This window comes from Bos indicus, chromosome 23 (genome assembly GCF_029378745.1).
Source record: "Bos indicus isolate NIAB-ARS_2022 breed Sahiwal x Tharparkar chromosome 23, NIAB-ARS_B.indTharparkar_mat_pri_1.0, whole genome shotgun sequence".
In the NCBI taxonomy this organism is placed as follows: domain Eukaryota; kingdom Metazoa; phylum Chordata; class Mammalia; order Artiodactyla; family Bovidae; genus Bos; species Bos indicus.
The window spans coordinates 42474530-42496182 of NC_091782.1; the positions used below are offsets into that span (position 1 = coordinate 42474530).

Sequence of the window (21653 nt, forward strand, 5' to 3'; positions counted from 1 at the left end):
TCTACCTTGCTCTGTTCGGGCAGGTTCTCAGAGGGGGGCAGAAAGACCGCTGGGTGCATTTAGAATATTCTTCCCTTTGTCAGGGCTCCATTCCCGATTCACCTCTGGAGCTGCCTCTGTGGCCGTCACCCACACCATTGAGGAGTGTGACCCCAAGTTGTGGCTTTTGTGGGGAGACAGTCTTTCTATAGGGAGCTGAGAAAAGAATGTTTCCTTTCGGCGGCTGCCTCTGCTGCTTGATCCGACATTTTTCATAAGATTAGCATGTTGGTTTTTTTTTTTTTCTTTTATAAGTGGCCCTAGGCCCCTAAGACCAGTTATCTATTGTTTGTTGACAGGAAAAAAGATGATGTAGTTATTTATTTAAAAATCTCCATCCATAAAACTTGGCTTTCTATTGCATTTGAAGGAAATATAGTGATAGCATCTAAGATCAAATTTTGTGTTTTATTTTGGCTTTCCTGTTCTGTTGAAGCCTCTGTAACCCTTTAGACCTCTGTCTCCTCTTCAGAAGGAACAGGTTGTTATTATTTTTTTTTCCATCCCAGAGTCATCCGAATGAACAAGACTATTTTAATGATCCTTGTAAACAGATCCAAAAAAAGAGGAAAAACTGTTTCCCCACCCTCCCCACCCCCGTCACCCCAGCAAGCTTTTGATCCATTTTGGTCATCCTAGAGATTAGAACGGGCCAATGTGAGTAAGAAACAATCTGAAATGAAGAAAAATATTTTTGAGTGTGTCCTTGAAACACAAGCCTTACCAGGAGTAGATGAGCCTTCTCCAAACAAAACTCTGGAAGTTACAGTTCATATCATCTTTAAGCCCTGGAGAGAGGGTTATTAATCTATGGAAATGAACACTCACTCACTGTTTGCTGTTCTGCTGTGCAGAGAACATTCAGTGACCTGACTAATCTCAGAATTTCTTTCTCTAAATGCTACCCTTCTTACTCTTTGCCCTGAAGTCTCCAGAAATGATTTCCTTAAAAAATTAAAAAAAAAAAACAACACTTTCCCATTTTAAATATGTAGGGTCTTCAAAGACTTTGCTGGGATGAAAGTTCTTTGTTTTCCTGTTTCTCCAGTAGGACTAGTCAGAACTACCCTTTTCTCTTAGCAATGTTTGGCAGTCTGAGCCTCTGATTAGTAAATGCAGTCCTAAAGACCTCAGTCTTCTGGACTGTGTGCAGTGACTAGCCGTGTCATGGGTCCAGCTCAGACGATAATAGCATATCACAGGAGTTGGAGTGCCTTGAACGAAGGGTTTCCTTGGACGGTCATCATAACTCCTTGAGGGTATCCTCGGCATTTTCTAGAGGAGGGAACAAAGCCAAAGAGGTTGACAGGTTTCCTTGGTTCCAGGGACTAAAATGCATGTGCCTGGGCTGTCTACCCAGATCTTCCGACTTGCATGAAGCTCAGGACTTTCTTCATCACCTTGTGGGGCCAAGATCTCTCAAGTCTTATTCATTTGTGTCTCTGAATTTGTAGACTGAAAAGACAACTTTGCTTAGTTGAAGTGACCTAACAGCAGTTTTGAGATAGAGCTGGAAAGATGGCCAAAGAGGATAGCCCCTTGAATGTAAGCCAGCCCTTCTTGCCTGTTGAAACATTTCTTTATAAGTTTTGATGTTGGTTCCTGGCCTAGCTTGAATTTGATGGATAGGTAGAGAGTGTTTATTTTTTTCTTCTGCAGTCACTGCACCTTTGAAGTTGAGCTTCTCAGGCTTTATTTCCTTTAATGCAACAGTGTCAGCAAAAAACCCCCAAAAATCAGGAAATTGTATTGATCTCGTCTATGGAATCTTGAAAATTGATGCCATCTTCTCTGGGAAGTCCTTTCCTATGTGGAAGGGAAGACAGATTACTTCCAGATAGATAGGTCCTGTGTGTCTTTCTGCTGGATGATGCAGAAGCGAGTTAAGAATCCCATGAAGCCCCTGTGAATCCAGTGTACACCTTCTGGCCTGGAGATACACCAGGACACTGGGTTGTGATCGCTTTGATGACAATCCTCTACGGTCCCATGACATCTAGCGGTTCATCTTTGAGTAGAAATCACCATCCATCTCTTGATGTCAGAAGCATGTATAACAACTATCACGGAGCCTTTTCTGTCTTTGCAGAAGTAATTGATCACTGATGGTCGACTGTGCTGTAGGTTTCAAAAATACTTAGAATCTGATTCGCCCTGAGACTTTCTGAAGCTAGATTTTAGATGTGGAATCTTGCCCGGGGATTCTACAGACCAGACAAAGGCCATGTCTCTTGTAGGCGTCCTCGCCGCAGTCTCTTTACAGATTTTTCCTAGGCGTAAAGGCACTAGAGCCTGGCTGGGGAGTTTTGCTTGGTGACGGAGTAGCTAAGAATGTTTCTCTCTAACAGGTCACAGAGAGTGCTGGTGGACAACTCTCCCTGCCCCAAGATCTTCGGTGGAAGTCCACGGGACTTGGTGTCTGGGCCATTCAAAGTATATATGAACTCACCAGGAGGCATAATGCGTCACCATTTAATTCTGGGCCACCCTAAAGGATGACACCCAGCTTCAGAGACCTCCTCTTGGACATCATCTCTGAGATCCAGGGTTTTAGCTCCCCACTGTCTGAAATCTGTTTCTGACCGAGTTTGAGCTGCCCCGGCTTTAGGCTTTCAGTGGCCAGGACCACGTGGCAGCGACTCACCGTATGTCGCTTTCAGAGCAGCAACTCCTTCTGAGCACTTATTGAGTCTTTACACAGATATGCTAGAAAACAGGCACCAACCCATTCTTTCCATCTTGGCATTTGCCCACAAGCCTAGTCCTGGGATGACCTGGCACAAAGGCAGTGGAGGATAAATTCATCTTGTACAGACTTGTTCCTGCTAGTTCTAGCCTGTCTGTCGCCACAGATCTAGCTTTTAAATCCTCAAGTGATTGGTTTTATATAGGAATGTGAGGATTGTTGGATCACAATAATTTTCTCCCTGGATGTCTAGTGTTTATACAAGCAGATGTATGTTAAAAAAAGTTCTATCATTGATGTAAACAGCAGGGCTTAATTTTAAAAGTTATGGATGCTTAAAGATGGTGCAGAATAAAAACATAAGATTTTTAAATTATGAGTTGCAACACAACCAAAGGTCTATATTAATGTTTGGCCAGGAAAGGGTCAACATGGAAAATTTGCAACAAAGACAAACGAGAATAGAACAGTGCAAACAGAAGCTGACAAATATATGCCCCATGTTGGGAGTTCAGCCCCTGGAATGTTATGTAGGACAAAAGGAATGGAAGAGATATTTCAGTAACATTTTGTTCTGTGTCAAAAACCTTGTGAAATATAAATCTGCTGTGTATTGGAGAATGGATACAGCAATTGATTCAAGTTGAATAGCTTTCATTTAACTAGAATATCCCACAGAAAGCCGTTCTTGTTCTGACAACCGTATTTTTGCTTTTCTTGACTTAAAGAAAATTGAATTCGTGTTTACATATTTCATAGGATTGTTTTATGGACAAAGACACAGGTCAAATCCCATCCTAGCATAGTGGCTATTGTTAGAGCAAATAGAAACATTTCTAAACGAAATAAAAACCATTTCTAAGCCATGGCCTGTGGCCCATAGTAATCATACTACATTGGAATTATGAAGCTATTTGCAACTATCAATAATTCAGCCCTAGATGTGCTTTTTTCTAATTCTGTTTTTTAAAAATATTCTAGTCTTTTGCCAACACACATACCCATGCATCTACTTCTCTGATTTGCATGGTAGAGAAGGAAGAGCATGAATATGCATAACAGGAGTCAGCTTTATATCGGACGTTTTGGAACAGATCACCTTTCTTCCTTCCATATGATGACTGCTTGAATTGCTTCCAGTTATTGAAGTTTCATAATTGCCCACAAGTGTGTATGTGTCCATTTAAGGGTCGTGCCATATGAACCAACCCAGTCACAAGCTGTGCTAGTGGTTTAATAAGCTGAACTTCAGAATTAAGTGCATGCGTGCCACATTGCTTCAGTCATGTCCAACTCTTTGTGACTCTATGGACTCGTAACCTGCCAGGGTTCTCTGTCCCTGGGATTCTCCAGGCAAGAATACTGGAGTGGGTTGCCATGCCCTTCTCCAGGGGATCTTCCTAACCCAGGGATTGAGCCTGCGTCTCTTACATCTCCTGCACTGGCAGGTGGGTTCTTTACCACTAGCGCCACCTGGAAAGCCCAGAATTAAGACCACTCTGCAAAGGTTCTCTCCATGTCTGCACTTCTCAAGGAGAAATTAGGTGCTTGTTGCTTTGTGTTTTCAGTTCCCAGATCACTCTGGCATTGATCCTGGACTCATTTGCAAACATGGTTTTTAGCAATGACTATTACCCCTAAGGAGAAGGCAATGGCACCCCACTCCAGTACTCTTGCCTGGAAAATCCCATGGATGGAAGAGCCTGGTAGGCTGCAGTCCATGGGGTTGAGAAGAGTTGGACACGACTGAGCGACTTCACTTTCACTTTTCACTTTCATGCATTGGAGAAGGAAATGGCAACCCACTCCAGTGTTCTTGCCTGGAGAATCCCAGGGACGGGGGAGCCTGATGGGCTGCCGTCTATGGGGTCGCCCAGAGTCAGACACGACTGAAGCGACTTAGCAGCAGCAGCAGCAGTACCCCTAAAACATTTTGGCTCTCTGTGGAATATGGTTTTGTAGAATCTGAGATTTTACAGGTACATCAAAGACTAAAATGCAGGATGTGTTAAACTTTTAGAGAAATTGATCAAAAGAAAACTACTCTAGGAGTAAAGGTTTTTTAGGTTTTAGCTCTATTCTACCTTCAAGGTTCTTAACTGGATCCCTTCTATTTTATTTCTTTCTGTATTTATATTAATCTGTTCCTTGGATTTACTGTTTTCTTTTTGAAACAACTTTTAAAAAGTAACACAGCTCTTAAAAATACAAATCAAATCCAACTTGCTCCATTCTTACCTTGACTATCTTTTCTGTCTTATTGCTGAACCTCTGCTTCTCTTTCTACTTCTCTTCTGGGATTTTATCTTGCTCAGCGATTCTGGTGTGTGATTCTGAATTCTATGGTTTGAGTTTCCTGACCAACTTCTTCTTGCATCTGAGTCCATTTCCTGTGCGTAAAACTTTGGCATTCCATTCCCGGATCCCAGTCAAAACTGAAACTTCTAGTGCTAATAACATTAGGCCTTGTAATACTATTAATTCTTTCCTCCCCATTTCTCATTCCATTGGCATTTCTCAAAGATGAACATTTATTTGTCATTAAGGACGTCATTAGATGGTGATAACTAGACTTACTGTGATCGTCTTGCAGTGTATACAAATATGCAACCATGATGTTGTACACCTGAAACTAATATAATATTATATGTCAACTATATCTCAATTTTTAAAAACAACAAAAAAGAGGAGACAAAACCAGAACTTCATTTTGATGTCACTTCCTTAAGACTTCCTGAATTTTTGTTTTACTGATAACACTTCATAGCTTTGAACTACAAGAACCTTCAACAGGTCTTTGATAAATTAGTTGTCCCTACACGTGGTTTACAATATTACACTCACTGTTGAAAAATAATTAAACTTCTCTCAGTGTTCTTTGCTGTGGGGTCAGGAACTTTACTTGCTTTTCCATCCAACACAGAAGTTAATCACAAACGGGTCCTCTGAACCAAATAATTAAAAATAGAGCAAAGTTTCTGAACCAGGCAGTTGGCAGAAAAGTCTGTACTTCCATCTGTGCACAGTTAGGAAAATATTTCATGATATTGAAATAGCATCAGCCTTGCTCTCTTTTGTGTGAGAGTGTATCTGATGACTGCATGTCATTCAGTGCTCCGAATGTTTGACTGTTAGTTGTTTTATCTCTCTGTGTGTGTGTATACATATATATGTATATATGGAAGTCACTGGCAGGGAAACAGGGAAGCAAATCCAGGTGTTCTGTGCATATATTCTTTATTTGCTAGTTTCTGTAGAGGGAACATGGTTTTGCTCTTGCTTTTTAGTTAAATTTTCTTTAAACATGTGCTTCACAAGATTAAAGACCATTACATTTTGATTTGGAAATCTTTATGTCTTTTGATTCTTTATCTACAAATAACCTTTGCCAATAACTTTTAGGAGTTGTTCTTATGTAGGTGAAATGCTAATGGATCTATCTCAGTTTGGAATGTGTATAATAAGGAGTTTCTGCTCTCTGGAAGGAGACTTATGTCTGGACTATATTGTACATCAAACTCATAAACACTTTATGACAGAGGTACAGACATGTGAGTGGCTGATCTTGAGATAAATTTAATCCTTCAATTAGGGTTTTCCTTTGCTTTCATCAGTAATCAGTAACTCCTCAAATACTGATCAAACTCAATTTTGGCCAGTTCTAAACCTATGCTATGACTTTAAAAGTATATTTTCTATTTATAAGGTTCTAACTGCTATATAAAATAGATTATTCCCTTCTGGTGAATTTCTATTGCAACTATCTCTCTTTATCTCTGGAAAAGTCTTATTTTTAGGTTGATTTTCTTTCTCCCTGGAGAGCCATTGTATTAAATAACAACTAATGCTCAAAAAATACACAAAAAGGAGATTAGGAATTATTGAGGAAAAAAAGGAAATGTCCTAATTTTCTTCCTGTGGCTTCAAAACATATGTATTTCTCAGAGTCGCCAGTTTCTTTATGCTTCTGGGGACTTAGAGCCTTGGCATACTCTTAATACTGTGATAATAGAATTAAATACTGAAACCAGGAGCTGTGGGTTGCTCATGCTCACATAAATTGAAATTAAGGAAGGAAGAATATCTTCAATAACTGTCATTTTTAATGTTGCAGCTCATTGTTGAATTTAGCTGTGAGGATCAACTAAGGTTGATGATGGTTCGATCATATAGGCAGTTTGCATTTGGGAAGTTGAACATTTAATAGTTTGGTTATTGAGGCATTTGGTCATCCATGAAATTCAGAATTTAGTAGTTTGATCATTTGGGCAGTGTATCATTTATGGTGTTGAAGGGACTGTGCACATTTTTCTGTCCAGCCTCCTCATTTTACAGTCAACCTAATTTTGTTCATTTCTTGTAAACCTACTATGTATGTGCAAAGCACACTGTTCAGAGGGAACAATAAAGTTGAATAAATTGTGGCCTGTGGCTTCAAACAAATTCATGTTTGATTGCCTTTTCATAATTATCAGGGGACTAACTTTTAGAAAGATATATACATGGATTTTGCTAATTGTTATTCTTTGCTCACATAAGGTATCAGGACTTAACATATTTTGTGCACTGTGAATACTGCTAAGGGTGATTGGTAAATGTTTTTAAGCTTGAAAGTTAATGCTGGATTGATCTTCTCTTACATGAGGCAGCTAACATTGCTAATATTAATTAGGCTCCCTGGAAAAGGTGCCTTGACCCTTGGGTTCCTCACACTTTACTTGTGGACTGTTATATTTGTTTCCTTAATTAATTTAGACATCTTCTAGACAACAGCATATGGGATTTCATTTTTAAAAGTCTGTGTTTGATTGTGGATATCTTTATTCAGTACTGTAAATTGGTTGACCAGTATTTATCTACCAGATTCCTGATCTACTGGACACAGTCAAGAAAGGTCATTGTGCAAAGAACCTACCCTTTTAATAATAGTAACGGCTAGCTGGCACATTGAGGATTTAGGATGTGTCTGTCACTGTGCTGATCACTTAATCTTCACAGTCAACTTATTTGGGAGTTATTATCTCCAGTCTGCAGATAAGGTAACTGGGTTAGTAGCTTGCCCAAGGTCATACAACCAGTAAGTGGTAGGACTGTGACTCAATTCATAGCATTTTAACTTCAGGCCCTATGCCCTTAACTAATTATACTTTACCACTTACCACCCATGTCATTGTGAGACTTGCAAAATTGCTTTCATTAATGTGAGCTCTATACAAAAGCATAGTAGCAAAATTAAGATAAACTATAAAGCATAAGAATTCAGTGAGCACTCTAGTAACTGTCCACCCAGATTTCATAATTATCACGAATTTGACGTCCTCTCTGTGGGGCCCTTCTGCATCACGTCACCTTTCTTCCCACCTTAGCAGTAGCTGCTGGGACTTCCCTGGTGATCCAGTGCTTCTAAGGCAGGGGGCAGGGGGCAAGGGTTCAGTCCCTGGTCAGGGAGCTAGGATCCCCCATGTCACATGATGCAGGCAAAAAAAAAAAGCAAGTAGTAGCCACTAAAGAACAGTGATATTTGAAAACATTTTTAACGAAAGTGCACAGAGATAAATCCCCAGTCAGATATTTATTTTGTTTTCCCTCCTTTTTCTCATCTCTCCTCGTGGCTCAGTCATCTCTTACTTCTTCCTCCTTGTTCTCACCATTGTGGGCTTAAAGAGGAACTGAGTCAGATCTGTACAAAGAGGTTAGGGAGCATGTCCTCTGCTGTGTTGTGCAGGCTGGAGGACCAGAACTAGTGTAGGGGATTTTGAGGTGGAGTGATGGTTTCTTTGGTGCTCTCGAAGGATGCATCCTCTCCCAGGCAAGGCATATGCTCTGGAGGGATGGTAACAAACAGGCCATCTGAGAGGCTGATTTCATGTAACTGGGCAGACACCTCTCTAAAAATCTTGTCAGGTTATAAGTCACAAATATTAGCCCTACAGACATGTGGTTCCTTAATAGCGTGACTCTTAAAATAGCAATGCATTTTTGGTAACTAATGTGAGGCACTTCATAACACAGTCGAGAGCCATTGAGTGGAACATGTTAAGATAATGTAACCTTGTTGTCCCTGACTGCTTTCATGCTATCTTTCAGCAAGTAGTAATAATACCTGGTGCAGCGTGTGAAAATCAAAATGGGCTCGGGTGTGGTGGGAATACTATAATTCTTTCATCACTTGGAAAATACATTCTAATAATTAACTACTTGAAACAAATAAGCAAGGGAGATTTTTGGTTTTTTGTTTGTAAATCATACTCTATTGCATGAAATCTTTTCCCAAGGTCAGACAGTACTGTAGAAGGTGGCAGTTTAATGCACTCTTAGTTATTAAGAGCATAGACCTGGGTTACTTTTACATTACTCTCATGGCATCACAGAAATATGTAATGAATTTAAAAGATTTTAAAAAATCGCATCTAGCTAGACATAAAAGTGCTTATAAAGGCATATATGTATCTGTAGATAGTCATTGCCACATACACATTTATATATGTATGTCTTGTATTAATATTTTTCTGGGGTTGCATGTGTTTGTATGTATAGATACAATATGCATTGTTTACAGAACTAATGTTAGGAGACCTTTTTATGAACCAACTATATGATTTGGAGCTTTATCAAATGTGATTTTTCAAAGGTCATGATTTTGGCCTGTAATAAAAAACAGTATAGTATTGAGGTTAAGGTCGGGGTCTGTGTATCTTCTTGCGCTCATCTTTTTGCTTAGAGAAAATCTATGTTCAAAGACACCAATGTGCCTACTAATAAGCTTCAAATATGAAAAAAAGAGCTACATATAACACTTTGTTGCAGTTTTGTACATTGTCTCAAAAACATGCTGTAAAAATATGGAAACTAGAAAAATCTTGGCAAATGTAGACTTAGAGTGTAGCTGATTTAAAAGCTGCATTTGAGGATTCTAAGTACTGTTCTGTGACAGCTATTACTATAGGAATTGGCACAGCTAAGAAAATTTACAGTTTAATACTTTAGAGCAAATAATTGCTTAGGATGCTTTAAATAGCACAGGAAATGTGTAGAGTGTTTACTTGACATTTGTTATATTGAACACTAATTCTGAAACAGATTCTTTGACCACAGAGAATGCCAATGTAGGTGGGGTGGGGGTAGACAAGAGAAAGAGACAGATAGAAAACAGCCAGCATGATTAGATAAAAATTAAATGGCAAATGAGCTTTTTCATGATAGAGCAATACCAGAAAAAAAAAGCCCATTTGTTCAATCAAGTTGTCTTTGAGTGTGGTAGCAGAAAGCAAAGTAAAACAAACTCCCTGGGGTTAGGTTTCTCCTTGTTTTAAGGTCCTGCATTCTGCTCAAGGCTCTCTTCAAAACTTTCCAGCCCTTGGCCACTCTGGTTTAATTTTTAAGGTCCTGAAAGCAAGAGGAATGACCTCCCTTTTCATAAAACAGAAAGAAAAAAAAATCCCTCTTGTTATCTGTTTAATCTGCACATGCTCTTAAATTTTTTTTTTTTTATGACAGCTCTGGCGCCCTCATTTCTTGATACAGCTTAGTTCTCATGATGTTTCCCCTCTAAATGCATCTTGCACTCCCAGAGCCTACTTTTCCACCCTTGCCAGACACTGCTCATGCAGTCTTATCCTAGGACATGGTCTCCTATGATTGGGTGATGCCTTAAATGAAGAGGGTTTCTTTTTGCAGCAACTTCTTACCCTGTACTGTGATTCAGCTGCATTTAATAGGAAGAAAATATACTTCAGGCTACTAAAGCCATTCCCATTCCTGTATCTTTGAGTCAGTTACACAGTATCTTAAGGAAGTTTTAAATGCACGTGTTAAAAATGAATTGGCATGTGTGATAGGCCCAAGAATGTGAAACTGTGCAGTGTTAAGGAAATTTGCTAGCTTGTCAACATGAGCTGCTTTAAAATACCGAAGGGAATTTTGAAAACAACATTCAAGAGTCAAAACTTCACGCAGTATGGCCCAGCACCCATAAACTTCACGGTGGAGAGGCTGTTCAGTTCAGTCGCTCAGTCATGTCTGACTCTTTGCAACCCCATGGACTGCAGCATGCCAAGCAGGCTTCCCTGTCCATCACCAACTCCCAGAGCCTGCTCAAACTCATGTCCATCGAGTCGGTGATGCCATCTGTCATCCTCTGTCATCCCCTTCTCCTGCCTTCAGTCTTTCCCAGCATCAGGATCTTTCCCAATGAGTCAGTTCTTTGCATCAGATGGCCAAAGTATTGGAGCTTCAGCATCAGTCCTTCCAATGAATATTCAGGACTGATTTCCTTTAGGACTGACAGGTTGGATCTCCTGGCAGTCCAAGGGACTCTCAAGAGTCTTCTCTAACACCACAGTTCAAAAGCATCGATTCTTCAGTGCTCAGCTTTCTTTATGGTCTAAGTCTCACATCCATACATGACTACTGGGAAAACCATAGCTTTGACTGATGGACTTCTGTCAGCAAAGTAGTCTCTGCTTTTTAATATGCTGTCTAGGTTGGTCATAGCTTTTCTTCCAAGGAGCAAGCATCTTTTAATTTCATGGCTGCAGTCACCATCTGAAGTGATTTTGGAGCTCAAGAAAATAAAGTCTGTCACTGTTCCCATTGTTTCCCCATCTGTTTGCCATGAAGTGATGGGACCGGATGCCATAATTTTCGATTTTTGAATGCTGAGTTTTAAGCCAGCTTTTTCACTCTCCTCTTTCACTTTCATCAAGAGGCTCTTTAGTTCCTCTTCGCTTTCAGTATTTATGGAGAGGCTGTATTTATGGGTTTTCCACTGACTGGAGAGTTGACCTTGAATAAATCATGTTTAACTTCTCTATGCTTCAATTAGCTTTTGAAAGATATGTGTGGTTGTATATAGCCAGTGGGAAGGCCATAACCCAAGTTCACGACAAAAGGAGAACTTGAAGGAAAATTTTATTAGAAAAGAGCAGTAGACCTGAATGCAAGCCTTATGTAGGGTACGATTAATAAGTCTTGGTACACATGGCTCCTAAGAATGATAGAGGGTTTTCTTCTAATATTCTTCTTGTATTTTGTAGAATTAAAAAACATATATTTATTGGTTTTTAAAGAGCTGTTATCATTTTTTATTACCATGAGCATTAAAAAAGCTTTTTTATTGACATACAGTTGCCTTACAATGTTGTGTTAGTTTTTGCTGTACAGCAGAGTGAATCAGCTGTGTTGCCGTTTTCGTTTAGTCGCTGGGTCATGTCTGACTCTTTTGCGACTCCATGGACGGTAGCCCACCAGGCTCCTCTGTCCATGGGATTTCCCAAGCAAGAATACTGGAGTGGGTTGCCATTTCCTTCTCCAGGGGATCTTCCTGACCCAGGGATCGAACCCACATTTCCTGCATTGGCAGGTGGGTTCTTTACCTCTGAGCCACCTGGGAAGCCCCAAATTAGCTATTTGTATACAAATATCCCCACTTTTGGATTTCCTTCCCATTTAGGTCTCCACAGAGCTTTGAGCATGGCTCCCTGTGCTGTTCAGTAAGTTCTCATTAGTTACCTATTCGACATAGTATCAATAGTGTATATATGTCTATATTTTTTGTTCTGCTTTTTAATTCCAGAAAGCTTTGTGTTCATGTATTTTTTTCCCCTATAAGTTTCACCTTATATAAAGCTTTTTTTTCCTTTAAGATAGTTAACAATTTAAATTGTAATTGTGCAGTAAAGAGATTTCATTTACTATACAAAGACATTTAATTTTATTTTTAGTAAGATACTTGAAGTTATTCTTTATTTTGAAAAGTTTATTTCCTTTTTAGTCTGTTGCTGCCCCTGCATTGATGATCTCAGTGGTTTTTCATTCATCTGGGGAGTCAGGAAGAAGAGTATTCAACATTTAATATGCCAGAAGCCCTAGTAAGCACAAAAACACTTAAGTACCCATGTGATTTACGGTCAGTGGGTCTGTTTCCCCTTTCTACTGTGTCAGGAATTAGTTGGAAGGACCAGAATTCATAGGAGAAAGTAAAGTAGGACTGTGGGGATTAATAATCAAAGGAGGGCTTTTTAGTCCGTGGTACCCAGAGCTGCACGTTGATGCAGGAGGTGGTGCTGTTGGTTTAGTCGCTCAGTCACGTCTGACTCTTTGTGACCCCATGAACTGCAGCACGCCAGACTTCCCTGTCCTTCACTGTCTCCTGGAGTTTGCTCAAACTCATCATTGAGTCAGTGATGCCATCCAACCATTTCATCCTCTGTCACCGCTTGTCCTCCTGCCCTCAGTTTTTCCCAGACTCAGGGTCTTTTTGAAGGAGATCAAACCAGTCAATCCTAAAGGAAATCAACCTTGACTATTCATTGGAAGGTCAAGCTGAAGCTGAAGCTGAAGCTCCAAAACTTTGGCCACCTGATGTGAAGAGCCAACGCATTGGAAAAGACCCTGACTCTTTGGAAAAGGAGTTTGTGAGGTCTTAGTAAACCAAATGTGGACAGGTCTCCTTAGCCCACATCTCCCTGGCCAATCTCTTGCAGTTATGGCCTCATTTAAGTTGCACTGTTGTGAAAAGGACAGAGGGCTGAGATGCTACAGTCTCAGGTGGAATTCTGGAGTGTGTAAATGTAAGCCTCCAGCTCTGAGTTTAGAGAAAACATTTAAAAGAAAGCCAGAGGAAAAATCTTACAGATTAAACTCCGTATCCATGACTCACTTTCTCTTTGCTCTCTCGTTCCAGCTGTTACTCATTTTACCGCGAACCCCACAGGAAGGCTTCTTGTGATGTTTTCCCTTTGACTGCTTTGCCAAAAATATAAATATACACCTTGGGAGAAAAAGGGTGAGAGAGAAAACAGACACAGGTCACAGTTTTTTTTTAAATCTTGGTTCTGCCGATAACAAACTCTATGACCAGATACTCTGTACAGGAAGAGAGGATGTTATAAAATTTGTTCTCGGTGGCCAGGCAGCCATCTCTCTGTAGAAGGGCTTGTCTCAGATGTCCACCGTGTCTGGATTGCTGAGGTCCCTTTTGGATCAGCTCTCCTGGGCTTTTGGAAGTAGCCCCGCAGGTGTGACTACAGCCTGGAGATTCCTTAGCAATGAGGACTGAATTATCAGAGAACAGGCAGGAATGAAGCCTGTGCGGTGGGGCACGGGGTGCAAAGCTGTCTTGCAGTGGCAGCTTAAACTTGGCTGGTTATGCCCATGTGTTTTGTTATTGTTGGATATCCCAGAATTTTGAAATCTCCTGTGATTTAAACACCAGCCCTGACATATACTACCTTGACCAAGTCACTTAAGGCCTCAGTTTCTTCATCTGAAAAGTGCAAAGTGGAGATTATAATCAGCATGAGGATTAAATGAATCAGGATACATATGACACCTTAGAAGAGCTTCTCTGGTGGCTCAGATGGTAAAGAATCTGCCTGCAATGCAGGAGACCAGGGTTCGATCCCTGGGTCAGAAAGATCCCCTGGAGAGAGAAATGGCAACCCACTCCAGTATTCTTGCCTGGAAAATCCCATGGACAGAGGAACCTGGCCAGCTACAGTCGGCCAAGGAGTCGGACAGGACTGAGAGGCTAACACTTTCACTTTACTTTTTTTTTTTATGACACCTAGGAGAGCCCTTGGTACCTAGTAAATGCTGTTTATGACTTAGTTACTTTTTATCATGATAATGTTCTCCTTTAGGATTTTCTAATTTATTTGTGTAGTATTTGTGTGTATTTAGAGCAGAGTACAGTCCGTGGGGTTGCAAAGAGTCAGATATGACTGAGTGGCTGAGCACGCATGCATGCATACTAGGTCTATGGGAGGCAGTGGCGATGTGGTTGCTGACAGGGAGACCCAGGGTGCTAGTTGTTGCTCAGTTGCTCAGTCGTGTCCAACTCTTTTGAGACCTCATGGACTGTAACCTGCCAGGCTCCTCTGTCAATGGGATTCTCCAGGCAAGAATACAGGAGTGGGTTGCCATTTCCTTCTCTAGAGGATCTTCCTGACCCAGCGCTGGAACCTGCTTTTACAGGAGGATTCTTTACCACTGAGCCACCTGGAAATCCCCATTGTTCTCCTTTGGGGTTTTCTAATTTATTTCTATCATGTTTAGGGCAGACTCCTAGGCATGTGGGAGGAGGTGGGGGTGGTGGGGTTGGTGAGAGGGAGACTGAGAGTGGTAGAGTGTGGACATAATCTGGTGTCCACCCCAGGCGTCAGCCTTTGCCTGTACATATCATGTTTATTTCTCACCACCGGGCTTTGCTCAGATTCTTCCCTCACTCTCTGCCTTCACCCCCACCTTCTGCCCCACCCTGAATGTCCAGCATGAGCCTCCCATTCTCCAGGACGGAATGCCTTCCCCAGCTATTTCTGCTCAAACCAGCCTCCTTCCCCACTTCCCTCAATTCCTGTGTACTTGTCTGCACAGCTCATTTTATCATGTCATTATTGCTTCATTCTGTTACAAGTCTTGCTTCCTAGTCAGCCTTCATGTGACTGGAGGCTCTGGCCGCCTCTCAGCGTCCCAGGCAATGAGGCAGAAAGAGCAAGGATCAGGAAGGAAAGAAACCTGCTTTGCTCTCGCTAATCAACTCGGCATGCTCAAGGCATTTGATCTCTCTAACCCTCAGAGCATCACAGGTAAAAGGAGGGTCTGGACTGAGTGCTCTCTAAATTTTCCCTGCAGCTTCATCGTTTGAGGGTAGTACACATGTGCATAAAAATGTGAGGAAAGAGTGAACGAGTGTCCACGCTTCCATTTGCTCAGCACAGCTTTAGTTATGCCCAGTAGCATCTCTGCTTGGTGAATGGAGGAAACAGGCTAGATGATGGTTTCACTTTCATTGGATAGAGATTTTGTTCATTTTGATCCTTTCGTGGTCTGAATTCGTGTCCACATCTGAGTTTATATGAGTAATTTGCCAATGATAAAAGATTTTCTGTGAAAAAGTAGTACAAATTATATCACAGACAAAATAGTGAGCACATTAGAAAAGAAAAGAGTATACAAGAAAGCACTTTAGAAGTCCCTATTTTCATGCATCTATTTTATGTATTATATATATATTATCTATTTTAGTTTATATATACAAGCTCTTAGCCTATTCACTTAGTAATTTATTGCTCATTTTGAGGTTTTTCTATAAGTACTTAAGAAATTTAAAACTATGTCTTCTTTTTAATTGGAGTGTAGTTGATGTATGGTATTATATAAATTATTGCTATATAATTTATAATTATATAAATCACTGTATAATATGGTGATTTCATAATTTATAAGGGTTGTGCTTATTTATAATTATCTTAAAGTATTGGCTGTATTTCTTGTGTTGTACAGTAGATCCATGTAGCTTATTTTATACATAGTAGTTTGAACCTCTTAATTCTTTACTCCAGTATTGCCCCTCCCCCCTTCCTTCTCCCCACTGATAACCACTAGTTTGTCTCCTCTGTGAGTTTGCTTCTTTGAAACTATATCTCTTTTTAAAAAATTGTAATTTGGGCTTATTTTTTCATTCATATTAGGCATCTCGTATGCATGCGAAGTCAATTACATTGTGTCCGACTCTGCGACACTATGGACTGTAGCCCACCAGGCTCCTCTGTCCATGGGATTCTCCAGGCAAAGAATACTGAAGTGGGTTGCCATTTCCTTCTCCATTTAGGTATCTTATCTGAACCCAATTTGCTGAGCATGTTTTGTTGTTTTTGATATATTAGGAGAATTGATACATTTATAGTGGCTGAAATTTTCAGCATCCAGTCTCAATAATTTAGAATTATTTATGCATTTCATTTATTCCTCTTTCCTAATATCTACATCTGGATCCAAAATTGATTGCTCCTTGATCATATTTAAGGCATCTATTTACTTTATGCTTTTACTAATATTTGTAAATTTTAAACAACTACGAAAAGTTTTGAACTTACTGATCTTAATTTACTAGGAAAAGAGAGAGGGAGGGAGAGATAGAGATGGAATAGAATTTGGCCATTTGTTTTTGGCTGTAACCATCTTTGTATATGAGAGAAATGACTTCATGATTGAAGAGACTTTATGGAAATAAACCATGACTTTTTCAAACACATTATCTCTAGAAAAAAAATAGCTTTTGAAATATTGTTTGTCATACAAGTTCAGACCAAGGAGGGTGTAAGTTGACTGTCTAATTAGGCTCCATATGGCTTGAACTCTTCAGAGAGCCACCTGAAATAGGACCCTGTTAAGAAATTATTCTGTGTCGTACATAATCGTGTTCAAGAGGTCTTTGTAATTTGCATTGAAAAATGATAATTGGCATCATCCTCACAGATGAGATCTGTGACCTTAGATGTTTTCTGATTCAGCTTAACACTGACACTAAGATTTATATTAAAATCTCTTTCATATTACTGGGAACACCCCCCCCACCACCACCACAACACACACACACACTTCAAACCTTTTATAGTTCACTGAGTGTAAGAGGAAGAAGCTCCTTCCTAGTATTTTCATCTGAATCCAGTGGTTGGCTTCCATGCTATAACCAAAAGGAAAGTGTCTCTGGGTGTTGTGGGGAAGGAGAGCTTGCAGGACACGGGGTCACAAGGGTAGAGAAACATCAGCTGCTTTTATTTAGCAAATATTAATATTTACCAATCATTTCTACCCCTGTGCTCCTTGCGTACCAGGATCTGAATTGATCAAAAAGGTCTGCATGTATGGAGTCTTTCCTCGTAGAAATGCTTAGGCTTCACTTGGCTGCTTTTACCTCTCTTTTAAGAAGCAGTGCAGAAAAATGCTGGCATGTGTGTAGTCCATTTGTATGGCGATAGCTGTCTCTCTTAACTGGGCAAAGTTTTGTTGGAGGAGAGACGGTGGGAGTAGGTACTAAAGTCGGAATCCTGGGTGCAAGTGATAATTGACCTCACTGACTAGAGGGAGGAGGGAAAAATAGTTTGCAAGTCCTTTTCACAGGATATTTCAAGCAAGATGTTTTTTTGAATTTGGTTTCTGAGTTGAAAACCGGACCGGGCTGTTTTGTGTTTCATCTGAACAAATTTACAGTGAATCGAAGGGTAGGGTGTTTCTTAAGCCCGAGATCTTTAGGCAGCGAATCATTTCCATGTTGTTGAGATATTTTCCAGCCTTTATTGCTGTGTGTAGCTCATGCTTTTCTCTGGCTGTTTTGACTCCTTGAGAAACTCGCAATAACAAATTAACAATCACACTCCGCTGGAATGAAAACACTCAGTAGCAGAGAAATAAATGGCAGTTCTGGAAACCTGAGTAAACAGAAAACTCCACTCTCCCGCTTAAGAAGGCTCTAGAGAAGGAATTTAACGCCCAACAGATACAGGCAAGATACACCGTGTAAAGCAAAGAGGCATGAATGTACTTTCATTTTAATTGTCCAAGGGACTGTGGGCTGAAAACCGTAGAGCCACTTTCATTCTTTAAGAACGTACTAGGTAAATTATTTTCCGTCTTATCACCTTCCTTCCCTCAAATGGACCATAAAGGATCAGCAGGTTTGACTTGTTAAAGTGGGTTGTATTTGTTTGGGAGCCCCACGGTGGCCTGGGGCTTCTTCACTTCCTGTCTTTCTCTGGTGAAACTGGGAATAGCCCAGGGCCTTGACCTTGGTGGGAAAGACGTGAATGGCACAGTCCTGAGATGGAGTGAGCCCAGCCCTGAGATGGAGTGAGCCCAGCCCTGCTTGTGTGTATGCCACCTTGGTCTGCCCATTGAGTGTCCCATTGGAATTTTCAGTCACAACGAGATTATAAATAGCTCCTGGGGGTATGTCCATCCACTGTATTCATAGGGTTGCTTACTCTGGTGGTGGTAGATGGAGCAGATGTATAATCTAGGGATCATTACCAACTGGTGTTCTTGACTTTCCCTAGTCAATAGAAACTGGTAAGAGGCCAGATGAGAAATTCAGGTGAGGGCTGAATTATTGGGGCTCCTGCTGCAGCAGGAAGGAGCCAAAAACAAATAACAGTTTCCTTTGCTTGCTCACTCAGGAGTAGGGTGAGCTGGTTCCATACATGGGTTGAGGGTAGGGGTGGGTTCAGGGGTCTGGCCCAAAGGATGGCTTAGGTGATCTGCCCACCCCCTTGGTGGTGCTCTGTGCATGGGGGCATGCATTGTACTTGGCTGTCATTCCCAGTACTGTCTTTTTGCTCCCAGATCCTCAGACGTGGCAGTTGGGTTTTTGGTCTTTTCGTATCCTGCTGTCCATACGTCACCCTAACTGCACATGCACCCAGCTATTTTTAGCTCCATATTATTTCTTTGTATTTTGTTGCAAGGAGATGTTTGTCCAGGTGCAAGCGCTGCAGCAAAGGGTCCCAGGTCCCAGGTCCCAGCCTGTCTCAGGATGAACACTTGACTTGGTTAGAGGCCATTATCATGGAAGATATTACAGCTCCTTCATGACCATACATGCCTGGAGGAGAACTTTGGTGCCCACAGAATCTGAACGCCAGGGGACTTTTTAGATTTCCCATTAATCAAAAAGACACCTTAAATAAGCTGCTGAGATTTCATGAATTTTCTCCAGATTCCTATTGAGGAATTGGGGCTAAGGGTTATTTTTTATTTTTTTTTTTGCCTCATGAAATGAGGCATATTTAGTCTGTCCATATTTAGTCTGTCCAGTTGCAAAAGGGAATGCCATCCATTTTGTGCTTAGGACAATGAAGTTCTTCCCACACCTGGCTGGGACAGCCCATTTGGTTAACTTTCCAGTCTGAAGCATGTGAGTCAGAGAGAAGCAAAGATTTAAATGTTATTAACATGAGAAAAATCTTTTGAACATGAAGTCATCATGGTTGAGGTTACTTTGAACATTCCTCACAGTCTCTTTTATGATTTGTACCAGAATCAACACGCATTTGTTTTATGCTAAAAAACACCATGGAGTAAAAATGGACATGAGTTTGAAAGCCAGAAGCTTTCATATTATAGAAATGTTATACTCTGATAAATATTTCGTGAAGCTCCTTGGCTCATGGGCTGTTTTTTTTTCTTTAATGGCTTTTGGATTCAAGAATTTTGAAAGTCAGATTCTTTGTAATTTAAATTTCCTTCTAAGCAAGGAAGTACAGTATATTATTAATTTTTTAAAAAATATATACTTAGAAGTTCAAGTTGTGTAATTATCTTAATGCTCCAGAGCCTCTTTTCTGACTAAACATTGGAATTTATGATGTTGAATGCAGGGAATTTGTCCAGAAAAGCTTAAGGAAATTTAGCCTACACGGGGAAATTTGCTAGATTTATAAATAAAAGGTTTAACTAAAGGGATGATACATAACAGAATTTTATCTTATCTATAAAAGATTGCTTTTGAGTTTTGTCTCTTAACCCTTTTTTAGGATTAAGTAATAATTGTAGCTTGTTTTTTGGTAGTTGATTTATAGTAATAGGTTTTGTGCAATCTGACCATGGGTAATTGAACTCATTTTAAGTGCATAAGGATAAACTACCTTTTAAAGGATCACAAAAAGGCATTTTTTTTTTAAGTGAAAATGTCCCCAGAGATGACCTGCCTAAGACCTTAAAGTATGAAAGAAAGATAATATAGTATGTTACTCTGTCTCTTGAAGCAATGACCTCTTCTATTGGAAAATAACCTTAAAGAATTCATAGTTTAGAATTTTTAGTTGAAATAATTTATAAATCATGGAACTGGCTTTTAATCCTTAGCAGAATTCTTCTTTATTTCTAAGAAGCCTGCATAAATGTTTATATGAACATAACCTTAAGTATTTAAAATGTAGCATACCAACCTTCCTTAAAGACAACTTTATGCATGACAGTGCACATTCAAAGTTCTTGGATAAAAATGCTTTGTACCTTTTTTGGAAGAAAAATCTTAGTTTTTTTTTTTCCCCTTTTAATTCCTACCATAACAGAACTTTTGAACAGAGTGGGAAACTAGTATTGTTACTCACACTTACCACTAGTGTTATTACTCATGCTTATAGTATTGTTATTCACACTTATACCAGTATTGTTACTTACAGTTACCACTAGTATTGTTACCCACATTTACTACTTGTATTGTCACTAACAGAGTGGGTGAAGCAACACTATATGTTCAACTTTAGCCAGTTAGATGCATTAACTTACTCATTTAAAGAACTTGAATGACAAAACCTTAATTTTCATTATAGAAAATACTAATAGCAGAGCTTAATTAGCAAAGCTTGTATAGGATCAGATTTGCTTACTATGATGACTCAGTTCAGTTCAGTTCAGTCGCTCAGTCGTGTCCGGCTCTTTGAGACCCCATGGATTGCAGCACACCAGGCCTCCCTGTCCATTACCAACTCCCGGAGTTCACTTAAACTCACGTCCATTGAGTCGGTGATGCCATCCAACCATCTCATCCTCTGTTGTCCCCTTCTCCTCCTGCCTTCAATCTTCCCCAGCATCAGGGTCTTTTCAAATGAATCAGCTCTTTGCATCACGTGGCCAAAGTATTGGATTTTCAGCTTCAGCATCAGTCCTTCCAGTCAATATTCAGGACTTTATAATTTGACATATTTTCTCTGTATAATCTAATTTTTTCCTATTGTTTTGGATTTTATATTATATATACTGTGGTTTCAGCACTTGCATACACCAAGGGGAGAGCAGGGGAGAGAAACACAGGTGAGTGATCAGGTGAGGAGGCTGGGTGAGGTGCCCGTGGGCTGACAGTAAAGTAGAGTGGTTGGAGAGTTTGCATTTCTGGTCATTGGACTTTCTCAGAATGCCCCATGACTCCCCAGTAACTGTCTTTACATGACATTATATGAATATGTGTTTTTCTGGTACAAGGTTATAGCTTTCACCAAATTCTCAAAGAATTCTCTGGCCCTCCAGAGTTTTATAAGAACCACTAATGTAGAATTGAAAGGTCTGGACAGCTTCGAGGATAAGATGCTATGTCTGAGTTACATAAAGCAAGCTGTGGGCTACCTTTTTTCACATGATTAAAAATGGC

General features: G+C 40.2%; 1 protein-coding gene across 21 annotated transcripts in view; it reads left to right on the forward strand.

Moving 5' to 3' along the window:
- Positions 1-21653, forward strand: part of ATXN1 (ataxin 1) — a 426916-nt gene that overhangs the window by 29538 nt on the left and 375725 nt on the right. The gene's annotated exons all lie outside the window — the stretch shown is intronic.